Source organism: Epinephelus fuscoguttatus, linkage group LG19 (assembly GCF_011397635.1).
Source record: "Epinephelus fuscoguttatus linkage group LG19, E.fuscoguttatus.final_Chr_v1".
NCBI lineage: Eukaryota > Metazoa > Chordata > Actinopteri > Perciformes > Serranidae > Epinephelus > Epinephelus fuscoguttatus.
Window position 1 is genome coordinate 3297826 of NC_064770.1, and position 16368 is coordinate 3314193.

The 16368-nt window shown below is 40.8% G+C and overlaps 1 protein-coding gene and 1 pseudogene across 3 annotated transcripts in view; both read right to left on the minus strand.

Moving 5' to 3' along the window:
• The window catches only part of LOC125879525 (extracellular sulfatase Sulf-2-like), a 43971-nt pseudogene extending 37185 nt beyond the window's left edge, over nt 1–6786 (minus strand).
• LOC125878814 (TANK-binding kinase 1-binding protein 1-like) overlaps nt 1–16368 on the minus strand; it is a 276535-nt gene that overhangs the window by 190518 nt on the left and 69649 nt on the right. The gene's annotated exons all lie outside the window — the stretch shown is intronic.

A 16368-nucleotide genomic window follows, 5' to 3' on the forward strand; every position in this document is an offset into this window, starting at 1 on the left:
TATTGCCTAGCTCTCATTTTACAATAAGGCCTCTAAAATCATGAGGGGCTTACATTTTTCAGTCCTATTCTTTTATATCAGCCTGCATCAGTGTCACATGACTGTCAAGTTTCTCTCTGTGAAAACAAACAATATGGCTGACATTCCTTTCATTCTCAGTGGAAAATGCTATAAGATAGACTGTACATTAAAATGCATTTTAATGACATTTTAGTGAGAAATGTACTGTTTATTTTGTTGATTGTTGTTCTGATAATGTATATGGTATTTAGTTCATTAGTTATTATAAAGATTCTTCCAGGTTTCGCCAGGAAAGTATAGGAATGCAGTTTTAGATTACCTTTTAACCCTTTTCCCTTATTTATTTTTTTCAGTTCTAGAAGGAATTTAGATACCAAAATCACACCAGGTCATCCCTAGTCTCGCGATACCAGATAATCAGAGATCTCAGCCTACTGATAGTATGGGAACATCTAAATGCAAAATACCTGTTAAGCCAGCGGCAAGAACGGCCGATAATAAAGCAACAACCTTACATTTTTCAAAAGGTGATGCCTTCATGGAAATAGTGTGCTCCCCTTTTCTCCTCCGTAAGAAAACAAGCTAGAGATATAGTGAATCACTACATGGTGAGAGCTTTAAAAAACAGCAAAAATGGATGCCCAGAGCACAGAAAAGAAGCATGAAAGAGAGAGAGAGAGAGAGAGAGAGAGAGAGAGAGAGAGAGAGAGAGATATGAGAGACGTGAGAGAGCCCAGAGTTTTTCCACCACATGAGCGGATTTTGTTGAGCAGGTATTAGAGACTCTTGGTCTCACATGGACATCTCCTTTTGAAGCAGCAGACTGCTGTTCTGTTGTCGATTTTCAGCAGTGATGCTGTGACTCAGACTTAACCTGTCCCTGACCCGTCAGTACAGCGGCCAGGCACTCGTGCCCACTCACACACGCACAGCAGCGTTTATGTCCAATAAACTTAAAAAAGATTTTAAAAAATCCAGATATCAAAAACTGAATTGATGGAATGGGCATGACGCCACTGATAAGTATATCAAGGGACAGTTTACTTCTCCCCATTAAATTGCCTGCAATCGTCACTTCCGCTGGTGGAGTTTTAATGTGAAATTGAAGAGGAAGTGGTCTCTACATTCAACAAGACGGGTATGGCTGCAGCCTGGAGTCTCGTCTCATGGCTCTCGTCTCATGACCTCTCATGTCATGACATGGGCGTTTACAACAGCAAGCCTACAGGGTCAAAAATGCAAATTCGACTCAAACCGAGAGGAGAAGAAGAAGAAGATGGCAGCAGCGTTACTGGTAAATTCCTAAAGAGGCCTTTTTTTACGGTTAAACTCTTAACTTTACAATTTTAACCATCCGGATAGTTTTTAACATTGCATTTGAAACATACCATGATATAACGTGTCCCTTGGGTTAACACATACATCTTTATTATTATGATAAAGGCAGAAAGGCCCTGCAGATTCTGAGGGACCATTACGCTGGTAAGGGGAAGCCACGAGTGATCATCTTATACACGGAGCTGAAGTCCCTCCAGAAAGCTGTTAATGAGAGCGTCACTGACTATGTTATCCGTGCAGAGACTGCGATCACAGCACTCAGGAATGCAGGAGAAACTTTAAGTGATGGCTTGTTAACTGCAATGGTCCTGAAGGGCCTGCCGGACTCATTTATTTTCCATCCACGTAACACAAAGTGATGAGAAATTAAGTTTCACAGAGTTTAAAACAAAGTTGAGGAGCTACGAGCACGGAAAAATTTAATGCCGCTTTGCTCGGATGACAGCGTGATGAAGATGAGAGGAAGAGACAGCGGGAAGGTGAGATTGTCCTGTTATAACTGCGCCAGAGGGGTCATAAAGCTGTGGAGTAGAGCCCCGCGCTGGACCCCAAGGGCCCGACAGCCCGACAATTTAAATGGCAACACTTGAACGCAGCAGCCGCTGTGCCCCTCCTCTCTGCTGCACGTCACTCATCATATTGTAGCGTCTGCCAGGACGTGGAAAGGATGGCGCGGTTATTTGGCAAACCACCGTTTATTACTCCACAGTACAGGTTACTGTTGGCTGTAACCAGTGGTCGAATTGTTAATTTTTAACAAGGGGATGCAATGTAGCTTTGATTTTTTTGCGACACATCATAAAATATGACAGCACAGATGTGCAAAATTAATCAAGATAAAGAAAAATGGCATGACCTATACCTGCTGCCTTTAAAAACACAAATAATGCAGTAGTATTGCTATCGGTCTTTGTCAGTCACGTGTCCTAACTGGCAGACACGCCCCCAGGCGCCATTTTGGTTGTACCGGATGTAAACACAGAACTGGAGTAGCTGTCCGGGAAGTCGAGTTAGTAACGTTAGCAGTTAGTAGTGAGTTTTTAAACTGTTACCCAGTTGCCGAGCTGGAGAAGAATAAGAAGGATGAGAGGATACCATACAGGGACAAACTTATCAAGGTGGCCAGGGACCGGTATTTGGCTAAATTGTCGACAATCAATAACATAGATCCGTACGACCTCACAGCTAAAGACTGAGACTGGACGCCACACATTACTGCCTCCAACTTCATCGCTGGATATAACAAACTACCTCGTTTAAGGTATATATTACACATATGAACAGTTCAGAAACTATAAATCTCTCAAGCTCACGGACATTTCACGAATGGCTGGGTGCAACAACTGTTCACATTTCGACCGCAGGACTGCGACAACACACTCGTCACTGCAAAGGTAAGCTAACTTGGCTATAATCAAGTAAAGTTATGGTTGGTGGTTACGGTTAGTTTGCTTGTTTTGTCTGATTTGCTTTACTTATTTTAATTGTGGGCATAAAAGATTCATGTGTATTATATTATTGTGAAAAAATGACCTCATTCACATCACAGGAGCTAGAAAAAAGTGAAAATGATCTAATAATCCTACCCCTTTTCATACAACATAATTACTCAAGCATCAAGCAGTTATTAATCATCTGGTTTAACAGACATCAGCTTGTCTAACCACAGAAATAAACCTGTCAGCCTGTCATCGGCCTGTAAATCAGAAACTGTAATAATGTAGACAACCTTACAAATTAAGCAAAATATAGGAAATGATTGAACACTGTTGTAAACTGTTGTTGTCTGTCTGCCTATGTGTTGTCTACAGGTCTTGCACTCCTGACACACCACTCAAGGCCTGGGCCATCATCAAGCCATCAGGAGCCATATCATCAGGTCACTGCACATGTATGGCTGGGATAGCGGAGACATGTACACATGTTGCAGCTGTGCTGTTTAAGCTGGAGGCGGTTGTCAGATGCAGAGAGACAACAACAGTAACTGGACAACCTGCATACTGGATGATACCAAGCAGCATCAGTAAAGTGGGAGCAGAAGCAGGACACAAAATCGACTTCACCACCGCAAAAGCTAAAAGAAAATGCCTTGATAAACTCCTGGATGGTGAGGAAGGAAACATGCCTGTTCTAAGGACTACGATGAACAACTGTACATTTGGCATTTCCACACAGGATCAGTGGGCTTCATATCTTACAGAACTGCAAAAAGCATCCCCAAAAGCCGCAATTCTGTCGAATCTCCCAGCACTTTGTGATGCATTTGCAGACCCAGTGCAGCCATTTTCAGCACCAGATTCACTGCGCCATCTACGTGATGAGAAAATGGATGGCAGTGATTTATCTGCTTTGCGCCTACACTGCAAAACCTTGTCAAGAAAGGCAGACATTTCACCTGAGCAGGCACACTACATTGAAAAAAACAGCAGACCACAGTACAGATCTTCAGCTTGGTATCACTTCCGCATTGGAAGGATTACAGCATCAAATATGCATGCAGTCTATGTGTCGGACTTGGACAAGCCTGCACTGTCCACAGTGAAAGCAGTTTGTTGTCCCAACAACAGTGCAACAAACCGATGTGCTGCTACTGCATGGGGAAGACAAAATGAAGAGAGAGGGCAAACACAGTACAGGCTGCAGACTGACAAACATCACTGTGGCTTTGAGATGAGTCAGTGTGGGTTTATCATAAACCCAAACTTTCCTCAGGTTGGAGCATTGCCGGATGGGATTGTGCAGTGCACTTGCTGTGGAAAAGGCTGCGAAATAAAATGCCCTTACAAGTATCGTGACAGTACTGTTGAGGAGGCATGCAACAGTGGAGACAAAAACTTCTGTTTGGAAATAGTGGATGGAGACCTGCAGCTTAAGAAGGATCATCCATATTACAAACAAGTACAGACGCAAATTTTTGTCACAGATGCTGACCCACAACTGGAGTGCTCTCTTGAAAAGGCACAGCAATTTTTTGAGTGTGTGTGTCTCCCTGAGCTGGTGAGCTGCTACTTCACTTGGAGTGCAAGAGCGGGCACCACTGCATTGATTTCTGTTCCACAAAGGAAAAGACCATGCAAAACTTCAAAACAGTATCAGAGAAGTCCAGGAAGAAGGAAAGAGCTGTCAAGTTTTGGTGCTTTTCGTGGACCAGAGAGCAAAGATGACATGGTGGCCTGTGACAATCAAAACTGCCCCATTGTGTGGTTTCATTTAAGCTGTGTTGGTCTACAGCATGCAACAGCTAAAGAAGATTTTTGGATCCGCTCGTTGTTCCTCTCAGAAACATGATTGAACATGAAAACTCTGATTTAAACATTGTTGAACAGTGTGCGGACCTATTTTTGTACTTCTGTATCTGTTCTTCTGTCCAGCACCCAGTATTCAAAGTTTTTGGATGTGCTGTTTTTTGAATCTGCAATATTTGAATGTACAAGTATCTGTGAATTGTTGACAAATTTGCACATATTTTGCACTAATGTTTTTAGCACAATTGTTATCGCACAATATATTGTTTCAGTGTTGAAATTGCCATGCAAAGATGTGCAATTCTCTCACTACAGGACTTGTCATGTGAAGTGGGACAAATTTACTTGAATTTACTTGAATACTTTATGCTACAACTGTTATTTATATTACTTGGCATGCACATATTTTGTATTTTCTTGTATTGCTATTTTATCTGTTTACCATTGTGCTGCTGCTGTGTTTTGTTTGTGAAATAAATTACATATCTAAAAAAGTAAAACTGTCAAGATTCTCATTTTGTTAGCAAACATCATATTTCCTATTCACTGTTTATCTCCACAGGATTTTTAAAATGTAATTAGTAATGAAGAGTAATTTTCATTATCAAAACTAACACTAGTTATTTATGTGCTTAAGAGAGGCAAAGAGTCAAGAAGACTTCAAAAATGTAATTGACATACTTTATTATTCATGTTTAAGTCATGTACAAAAATGTATAAAAACTTTGCTTGCACAAATAGTACGAAAAGAAAAGAAAACTTCCAAGTGTCTAACTCAAGTGTTGAACTTTTGTTGGCTTCCGAAAGGGGGGCATACTGGAAAAAGTTTGGGAATCACTGGTCTAACTGTACACATACATACTTCATCATGATATCTTTGTTCATCATCCATGTTTCTGAACTATTGTTGGGCAATGGTTTGTCAGGGCACAGCACACAGTGACTACCTTATCCAACATTGTGGCTTCTTCACCTTCACATGGAAGAATCATGTTTATGGGTATGGTTCCTGTTAAGATCTTATAGTTCTGACAAACATTTCCAATGACCCTTTCAACATGGATTCTCAAATGTGCTATTTTTCTAGTTTCCTCCACATCTCTAGCTGCTAACTGACAGCGGCCTTTTGTAAATGCTAGGAGTTTGACCTCTGCACACAACATGCCCACACATTCCTGTATGTCAAAACCTCTGTCAGCCAAGACAATGTCCCCAGGCAACAAATTATCAAGAAAACCACTGTTCAGGGTTATATGTTTGTCACTTGTACGACCTCCCAGCCTTTTGATAAGAAACAAATGGCTCCCTTGGGTGTAATACCTATTAAGTACTTCATAATGTGGTTGTGCTTGTAGCTGGAAAACATTTGGGCACGTGCTTTCAGATTTGATGGTTTCTCTGTGAAAATTTCAAAACAGTCAATAATCACTGCCACTCTGTGTCCAAAGGCCTCCACAAACTGGTGAGGCATGATTTTGTGCAGAGTGTCTCTATCTGGCCATACAATGGAACGCCTCAAGTTTGCATATAAAAAAGACATCATTTCATTGAATGTTCTGTACACTGTCTTTGGGGAAACGAAACAGATGAGCTAGGTGTTGCGCAGGCAGATCCAATCGAAGGCGCATGAAGGTTAACAGAAGCATTTGAAAGGGAGTGAGAATTTTCTTTTGACTGGGCATGAGAGGCATCAAAAATGGAATAATGCCATAAAGGTTCCCAGGTTTGGCAGACCTGTATAGTACTTTACTTTTTCATCATCCTCTCCAAAGAAACCATCAGACATCCTGCGCTCATTAAATTCACACAGCTCTCTGTTTTCTTCCAACAGGCGGTTTACTTCTGCACGCCTGAGCACACACAGGTCACATTCAGTCTGTGTCACATCCTGACTGGTGTTGTGTGTCTCATCCTCCGTGATTAGCTGATCACTTTCTTCACCAGCATCAGGTGTCCCCTCCTCACTCTGTTGCTCACTGCTTTTTTCACCAGGCTCAGATGTCCCCTCCTTGGTCTGTAGCTCCAATGTCTGCATCCTGGTGGACCCCACCTCTGGTGCTTGCAGTGTCTCTTTCCGTAGCTGCTCCTGTCTACTTCGTCTTGCAGAGTGTGCAGTGTTTGTCGGTGTAACAGATGTGTGTCCCAGATGTAGGGATGGTGCCCAGTCTGGGTCAGCCTCCATCATTTCATAAGCTGGTTGACCTGCAATCACGTTGGGTTTTATTTAGAAAGCTAGTTAACATTGGATGCTTCCATGACATTTCACAATCGTAACCACTTAATCAGACATGCTACCAGTTAACCATCCCATCAGATCTCTCAGATCACAAGAGGAAATCTCATGCATTGATAAATATTTCTGTGTTATTATGCATTTTTGCTGTTTACCTTTATCTTTAAAATCATTCACTTTGTAATGTTTTGAAATAAGATGATAAAATAAAATACATACTGATTTAACACGAACAGATTAGCCCAGACTACCCTCCCTCTTTGTCTGTAGTTTACAAGTGATGCTAGCTAGCTAGCTAAGGTTAGCCAATGTGAAAATAGCGACTTTAGAAAACAAAAACCAGCATATTCAGTAACATTACTTAAACAAAAAAACAACTCTCTTACTTGCTTTTATGAAAATGCCGAGAGCAAACACGCATGAAGGGAGATATGGTGTCGAAAGTGATGCCCTTCTGTCTCACCGCTGACCCAGGCCATCCGACACCTCTTCGTTATTCCTCAACCTGCTGTCCATAACCTCTTTTCCAAGTGGGAAACCGAAAAATCTCACGTTGTGGTCAACTTTTCTGCCATTTCTTTCGTGACTTAGTATGACAGCCTTTCACACAACACGAGGCCCCATTTTATCAAAGATAATGCCACACGCAAAGACGATGTTCACTGTTGAGTTGTTTACAATGAGTGACCCTCGACCCACAATACACTGCGGCTGTCGCAAGCATTACGTCACCTGACAAAGACCGATTGCAGTACACACAAAAAACATTTTAGAGTATTCATAAGAGTAGTTCTGAAATAGCTGTGAAAATTAATCTTAGAGTCACTCTTATCCTATAGACATTTCCTTAGCCATTTATAATTTCTCCTTACCTGTGAAGCCTTGGGCTGATAATTGGTGATGCTGTCAGGTGCCTGTCCTGATACCTGCCTGGTTTCTCCTGTCCCTCTTCTATCTGTTGCAATAATATAGATAATAAATGTGCAAAGCAAAATTTAGAAATAGAATTAAGAATAGTAGTGGTGACATAGCTGTGGAAATTAATCGCACAGTCACTTTTGTGCTCTAGATATTTTCTCTCAGCCAATTATAATCTCTCCCGTGAAGACTCTGCATGATCATCCTTGCTGGCCTCTGGTCCACTGTCTCCTCCTGACCCTGCTATTTATTGTGGCAATAAAGATTAAAATAAAATACGTGCAAAGCAATAGTGAGCACAAGTTCTTATTAAGGAGGAGTGGGTTTATTTCTAGCATGAAACTAGCTAGCAAGGTATTTAACATAGGTAACAATAACATTAACGTTAGTGTTCTTGTTAACTAGCTTAACTTGATATATTGGTATTAATTAGTCATCATTTAGCTAACATTATCTACAAGCAACAGCATTACTCAACTTACACGGTTTGTTTGGAAGAAACTGTGCAAGGTTTTGCTTCTTCCTGGCTGCTTTGCTGAACATAGTTAACACTCACCAGCACTGCCCAGCAGCACACGTCTTGTCTGTGTGGATTGACTCTGATCACAACATGACAGCGTGTGTATGCGCCTTCTCATGGTGCGTTTAAAGACGGCTCGGAAAAACACGTTACCACATGTTAAAAACGAATTGGACGGTGGTAACGGCTGTAAAAAGTGCGTGGGACGGAGGGCAGAGATACGGAAGTGCGGTGGACATGTCCCCTGTGTCACCTCTCTCAAATTACGTCCGTGCCTGCACACACAGATTCTAGATTAACAAGGGGATGCTTTTTGGTCAATTTTCTAACAAAGGGATGGCATCCCCCCTTACCCCCCCTCAATTCGACCACTGGCCGTAACCATGCCAAAACAACCATAAAACAAGGACTTAGCTGTAACGTTAACTCCAACTGTGCACTCCTGCTCTCTCCTCCAGCTTGCTTATACAGACACCAGCACGCGCACTCACACATTGTCCCCCTCCCGTCACACTCGCCCCGCCCCTACCTATACTCATTCAATTCCAAACATGCCATCAACTCACAGAATATTGACATTACAACAGAACATTTACTACAGGGTCGCTACAATATTTTACTGATCTCATTCATAAACACTGTGATAAGGTTTAAGTGTTTTGTTGGTGTTTGTAGCTTAGGCTTGGATAGACGCGTGTTTATTTGTTAATAGACCTGCCGCCTACAATTGTCGCGATATCAGGTCAACTGCAGCGCTGCAGTTGCATAGCGCACAGTCACTTCAAGAAACAAAATAATCAATTAAACAACCCCCAAAATGCTTCAAACACTTTTCTAAATAATCTTAATATTGAAATGAAACGAAATATACCCACTTATGCCATTAAAAGTGCTTAGATAAGGTCGGAGGTCTATAACTGCACATATACTGTATGGGCTGAAAAGCTCAAATGTCACTGTGACCGCAGTCTCAATCATGTGTGCAGATTCTGGCGTCCGTGCATTCTTCAGAAGGGTCAGGGTCAGCCCAGAGAAACCCTTACAGCAGAACATGGGAAACTAAATATTAATATTTCTACATGCTTTTCAGATATGTTGCTCATCTCTAAGAGCTCTACAAGAATATCTTTGCCCCATCTCGAGTGAACTTCTCGGAAGCTACTTGGCTTTCCCATTGGCCCACTGAATTGATACTTGGGATTCACGATCAGGGCCCAAAGATAGGCCCAGACACCAATTTTCATGTAATTTGGACAATTTTTGTGGCCGTGGCAAGCCTTAATTGGTTCAAAAATGCTAACCTTTCAAGGCCCACCCCTCGGATCTACCAGGCTGATCAGAACCTAACTGATGTCTACCGGCCTGCCTTGGGCCCCGAACAACATGTAAAGAAATCAGACTCCTGTGACTTTTAGAGAAAACATTTCCTCCAAAACCTCCTCTCTGGTCAAAGGGTGTAAGAGGGCACAAGTCTGACAGCTCCTGATTTTGAGTTTCTGAAACAGGCAAAAAAAAATCTACAGGACTTTGGGGTTTTTTGTTCCGGATTATTGTTTAGTAGCTCCGGGGGATCATCTGTACCGAATCTGGGGCCCCTGGGGTCAAAGGTCGCTGTGCAGTGGCCAAAGAGACACGTTTTTTTAAAAAATCACTGTCTTGAGATGGTGACATCTTATAAGTACCTGGGTATTCATCTTAACAATAAACTGGACTGGACTGATCACATAACAGCACTGTACAGGAAAGGCCAAAGCAGACTCTACCTGCCGAGTTGGCTCAGGTCTTTTGGAGTGCAGGGGGCACTCCTGAAGACCTTCTTTGACACTGTGGTGGCATCAGCCATCTTTACGGAGTGGTCTGCTGGGGCAGCAGTGTCTCGGCTGCAGATAGGAAGAGACTGGACAAGCTGATCAAGAGGGCCAGCTCTGTCCTGGGATGCTCTCTGGACTCTGTGCAGATGGTGGCAGAAAGGAGGATGACAGCGAAGCTGTCATCTCTGAGGACTAATGACTCCCATTCTCTGCAGGAGGAGATAAAAGCTCTGGAGAGCTCCTTCAGCGATAGACTGATTCACCCAGAGTGTGTGAAGCTATCACAGGTCCTGCCTGCCTGCTGCTGTCAGGCTACATAACCAGCACTGCTCACAGTAAACTGCACCATGGACACTTTATTGACACTATGGACACTTTATGGACACCACAGCAGTCTGCTGTTTTTGCACATACAATCACTTGCACCTTATCCACTGGCTATTTTTATTCACTGCTGCTCCTTATTATCCACTTCCCGTTATTATTTTTATTGTTATTGTTATTATTATTTATCGCCGTCTCTTGTATTTTTTGTACTTATTTGCATGCCTAGTTATTTAAGTTTTTAAGTTTAAATTTGAAATCTTTAATCTGACTCTTTGACTTAATCTGACTGCTGTAACACTGGAATTTCTCAATTATGGGATCAGTAAAGGTGTATCTTATCTTATCTTATCTTATCTTATCTTATCTTATCTTTTCCTTAATGATTCATCAACGCTTTGAGGTAGGGGGCTGACATTAGAGTATGTGTATCAGGAGGTCAGGGGCATCGACTGTGCCAAGTTTCAGACCCATGCAACCTTCAGAAGTGTCAAAGGTCACCATTCGGGTGTGATCTGGCCCGTGAGGCCTGCATTTTTTAAATAATTCACAAATGCTTTTTGATGCCAAAATAACTATTGAATATTGTCCAACAGCAGACATGGTGGTAGATATTTTAACTAAATCTGGAACTAAAACCATGCTTGATATATTTGCCTGTTTCATTTTTGGTGAAAAGGTTAAACATGAAATGAAAATGAATTGTGTAAATGTATGTGACACTATATCTTGTTATTCAGTATAAGAGCAAGTGGGGGTGTTGAATATTGTTTTTGTGCTCCTACACTGACTAGGTTGTCTGGAGAGGGGGCGTGGTGATTAGGTAGCAGGTGTCACAAATCAATAAATTGCCGCTTGCCCTGGTCCAGGTGTGTGCATACCTGTCAAACAGAACCGATGGCTGTGTATGTTTGTTCCTCTGTTAATTTAACATTTAAGTCGTTCCAGCCCTTTTATGATGGTAGCTTCTGCTCCAACACAAAATGAAACTCAAAGTGCTTTACATAAAAATAAAATGATTATTAGAAAGGACAACATGTAAAAGTAACACAAAGCAACAGTACTTGAGGAGGATTTAATACTATGTATAAAACAACTTTTCAACTAGGATTCCTAAAAGACAATAGATGTGTCATGAGACAAGAGGTTCCAGGCTGCAGTCAGATGTTAAAAAAACCTTTTCTACCAGGATTCCTAAAATACATTACAAAATACAATATTATGTTTAAAACAACTATAGTGTCACGCGCGAGCTTCCTAAAATACCTTACAAAATACAATATTACGTTTAAAACCACTATAGTGTCAGGCGCGAGCTTTTATTCTGAAATTTAGAAAGTCGGGGCGTGGCTTCTGTATCACCGGACGAGAGGTCATGTCAGGAGAGCCGTGAGACGGAGACTCCAGGCCGCACCCATACAGTCTTGCATTCAACCTGCGTCTGATGAGGCATTGAGAGTGTGGCCAGCGGCATTTTTCGGTATGTATTAATCATTTTATTGAAATATAGCATTTTATATTTTATTTATTTATTCAAACTGTCGTTTGTTTGTTGTTTGAAGGCTATTAACGATAACGTTAGCCAAGTAACGTTAACTAGCATTAATGAGCAACCTGGCCCAAGTCAGTTAGCAGTTGTTGAAGTTTTCGGGAACCAGGATGGATTTATTCAGTTAATACACATGTAGAAAGGTAAACGTATAATGTTAGAAGCCATAAGAGAGTGTGAAGTTGACGTTACACCGTGTCAAATGCTCTGTTTAGTCAACATCTAGCATGTAACATGTAGCATGTAACAGTGTCAAAGGTCACCATTCGGGGTGTGATCTGGCCCGTGAGGCCTGCATTTTTTAAATAATTCACAAATGCTTTTGATGCCAAAATAACTATTGAATATTGTTAGTTAACATATGTTAGTTAACGAGAGAAAATGTCCTAGCCGTGATGCTAACGTGGGGTGCACATGTTATATCTGAAGCATGTCTGCCTCGCTAAACTGCTGCAGTTAGCAGGCCTTCTGTGTCCACACAGACAACAGTAAATATTATGCGAGGTGATGTTGCAATGTTAACAATAACAACGTGCTGTGACTTTATGCTTTGGGGCTACAATAATCTTCTGAGACCAGCTGCAGTTTTTAGAGTCAGTTTCTCCGTAGACTGTAGGTTTCTTCAAGTTGAAGTGCGCCTTGCCTGGTGAGCGCAGAGCGCAATATTGATTTATTAAAATGGCTATTTTTTTCACTGTGTTCTATTATTAATCTGCACAAGTAATCAGTCTGTTAATTTCTGTTAAATGATCAACTTTCATTGTGCATACATTTTCATGTAAATAAACTTAATAATAATATCAATATTCAACAGAATAGCCTAAGCCTTCAAAATCAGGAGAAGAATCTAGCAGAAGTAAAGTTTCTAAAAAACCCCCAAATAATTTATTCTCTTAATGATTAGTTAATTTGTCTGATTTTAAAGTGGACATGTAACTAGATAATGCCAGTGGAAATGAGATCCCAAATGTTTTTGTGCAAGAATATATCATAGAAGACCAGTGCTTGAGAAGGCTGCAATTAGTTTCCTCATATTTAAAGTGCACAGAGTTAATTGATTATTTCTTAAGTTTGTCTTAATTTATTTCACAAATTAACAAAACTTAACATTTCATATGTTCAATTTAGACTGGACTTAACCGAAATTGAGTTGGAATAGCGCAGTTTAAAATACAGTTTATGCATTTTTACCATAACTGAAGCCATAACTGTCCTTTTTTATTCATTTCTCTTCAGTTTGAAATGCCGCCCAGGCTCAGTCCTTTTAAAGATGCCTGTCACCATGTTGGTTTAAAGACCGACAAAACATGGAAACTGGAGGTGAAATTCATCAATGCAGTGAAAGGTAAGATGATTTCTTATGTCTAGATAATAATAATACTAATTATAATAACTGGAATGTATACAGCACCTTTCAAGAAACCCAAAGATGCTTTACACAGATACGAATAGACACAGTAGAGATGACAATATGAAATTTCATTTAAGCCTTTAGATGATGTTATTTTGAGTGTGGATGAAGCAGCTAAAATGATAGCCCTGATCGATCTGAGCTCCATTCAGAAAACAAGCATTTTAAAAGTTTTTGCTTTTCGTCATGCTGACAGGACTGACAAAACATTAATTCAGAGTTTTTACAAAGCGGCATCATGATGTAGTTATTTCAGCATCCATTTGATCAGTTTATTGTAATTAAATCACTGTAAAATCTAAGTTTAATTTGGGTTTATTCCGTTTTAAGGTCTATAATTGTCACCTGGGATGTGTATAAATCAACAGGTTTTTGGGGGTCACAATAGCAGGCAGGCTGAGCTTCAGTAACATCACCGTTTTGGCTCCCATTGTCCACGTCGGAACTGGTTGGTGCTGCTCATGTTATTCATTGCTGTAAAATCAAATACTCCCGCGGTCAAACTTGGGCAAGTAAAGCAAGGCAAAAATTCACCTCCTAAACACTGTCTGTGTGGGTGCTCATGCAGGGCTTAACAATAAGGATTGCCCGATTGCCCGGGCAAGTAAAACTCACGGTCGGGCATGTAAACTAACAACTCACTTGCCCGATTGGGCAAGTTGCTAAAAATAGTAAAAGTTAATAACTAATTGATAAAATAAATGTATTATTGTGTTATAATGTCCTGCCCACAGCCCCATTGATATTATTTTGCGCGAGACGCTTCATATAATAACATAACAATATACTATTTATGGTGTTATGCCATCGTGTCATTTCTGTCTCTACATGGTCACGCGTTAACAATTCTCCTCTGCTCTCTGTATTGTGCACGTTGGAGTTCCTCCACACACACAGGTGAGCACACTAGAGCAGCTCGGGCTGCATTTTCCTGACTAAACCTGACCCGAGCCCGGTGCAGTTTGTCAGCTGACAAAGTTATTGTTATGGACACTGTGTAAATAACCAACAGACTGCTGTTACGCACAGACAAACACGCTGCTCGCACAGCTGCTCAGCATGGCACTCATACTGAGCTTGTGTTATGCGTTCAGGCGTTGTCACGTAAATAACAGCTTCCAGCACTTAAATAGGTCATAGCACAGAACAGCAGCATGTCAAGTGACTTTTACTTTATTATATTCAATAAAATTGTATGTTCCTAAATCTTGAGACACCTCATATGTAAGCTAGACAGACATTTCACCTGCTCATTACTGTGCACACATGTACTGTATGTACTTAGTCCTAAAGAGCCCTTCTGGTGCCAGTAGATACATAGAAACATCCCAGCAGGCTGTGCTTTGCAAGCATACAAAAAGTTTCACGCATGTGAAAATTATTTTTCATGCGTGTGCTTCACCTGTTAATACAGCAGAACTGGAGAGAGGGATGAACAATAAATAGAGGTGGGCATGGCTCAAGTAGGCGAAAAATTATAGACAGAGAATGATTGACAAATTTTTCACTTTAAGCCCTGACACTGTCATATTTGTGTAGGAATTAAGCTACAATACATGACATATGTTGTTTTAATTAATAAATACAGTGTGAATAAAGATTACTGAACATAAAAATAACTGCAGTCTTTGTTAATTGATAGCCGCTTAAATTAAACAAATTTTTTAGGCAAGTACAAACTGACTTCGGGCAAGTAGATCTCGACCAACTTGCCCAACCGGGCAAGTGAAAAAACCTTAGCGTTGAACCCTGTCATGCCTTCCACCATGTTTTCAGTGGGGCCAAACATTGCATACTATGCATGCGTCTGTGTCTGAAGGACTGCTACTGCTTTGGTGAGCAGTATCACTATGAGTTTTTCAACAGTGCCATAATCAAACACAGCTTTAATGATAATTAAAATTTGAAACAGTAATACTAACCGAATTTTACCACGGTTTATCACTTAACTGGTAATCGTTACATCCCTAAGACACCTTGAACTTGAACCGGAAGTGGTTCGAGCTCCGCCATCTTTCCAGCCGTCCGATGTCTCTTATTTGTCCATCGAGGAGAGAGGAGCAAGGAATGAGGAGCGATGAGTGAGGATACACGAGAGCTTCCTTTACGGAAGTCTTTTTACCAGCCGACACTCCTCTTACTGTTCCATCAGTTATTGACTGGATGCTGCTCCAACAGACTGATATGTTTGTGCCATCACTGATTATAACGGCCGCATCGGCTGCAGTAGCTCATTGCATTACCTTATCAAGTTACAGGTTTACAGAGTTTATTGTAAGTGTTTGTGCGCTGTTTTTCCTGTTGTTTAATACATTTGGCCAAAATCTATTATAAAATTTAAGTGCTATTAACAGGTAAATGATGGACTAAACTGCACTTCAACCTTCCATTTTTCACCAGCACTTCTTCTCCACTTCCGCATCTCAGGCCTCAAAATAAATCATTATCCTTTACAGCCTTTGTGTAAATTAAGGATTGTATGTATTTAAAAGTTATTTATTTAATCTAACATTGCAAACACCAGCAGAGTGTCTCCAATCGACAGCTATGCGTTATAATAAAACATTGGTAAATTATCATACAAAAAATGAATACAGTATAAACAAAATTCGAATAGATTTATTTTGTAAATTATGACGTGTGTGTGTAAGTAACTTCCTGGATAATGAACATCATGAACAGCTAATAAAACAAGGTCAAGGGTCAGAGCTTCTCAGTGGCCAGCAGCAGTAGACTTTGGTTGGGTTGCAGCTGCCTAATGTGAACGTACAACCTGTGAAGCAGGGCTCATATGAGTGCAGAGACACTGCACAAAATAAATCTGTCTCAGAGCATTTTGATCAGATAAATAACAATGACAATAAAACATGTGGATACCACTGACATTTAATGACAGTGGGACAGTATGGAGTGACTGTAGAGTAGCTCGTGCAGTACAGTGTCATTCTAGTGTTTCAGATTGTCATAAAAGCTGTGGAAGTCTTTGGGTATGACCTCT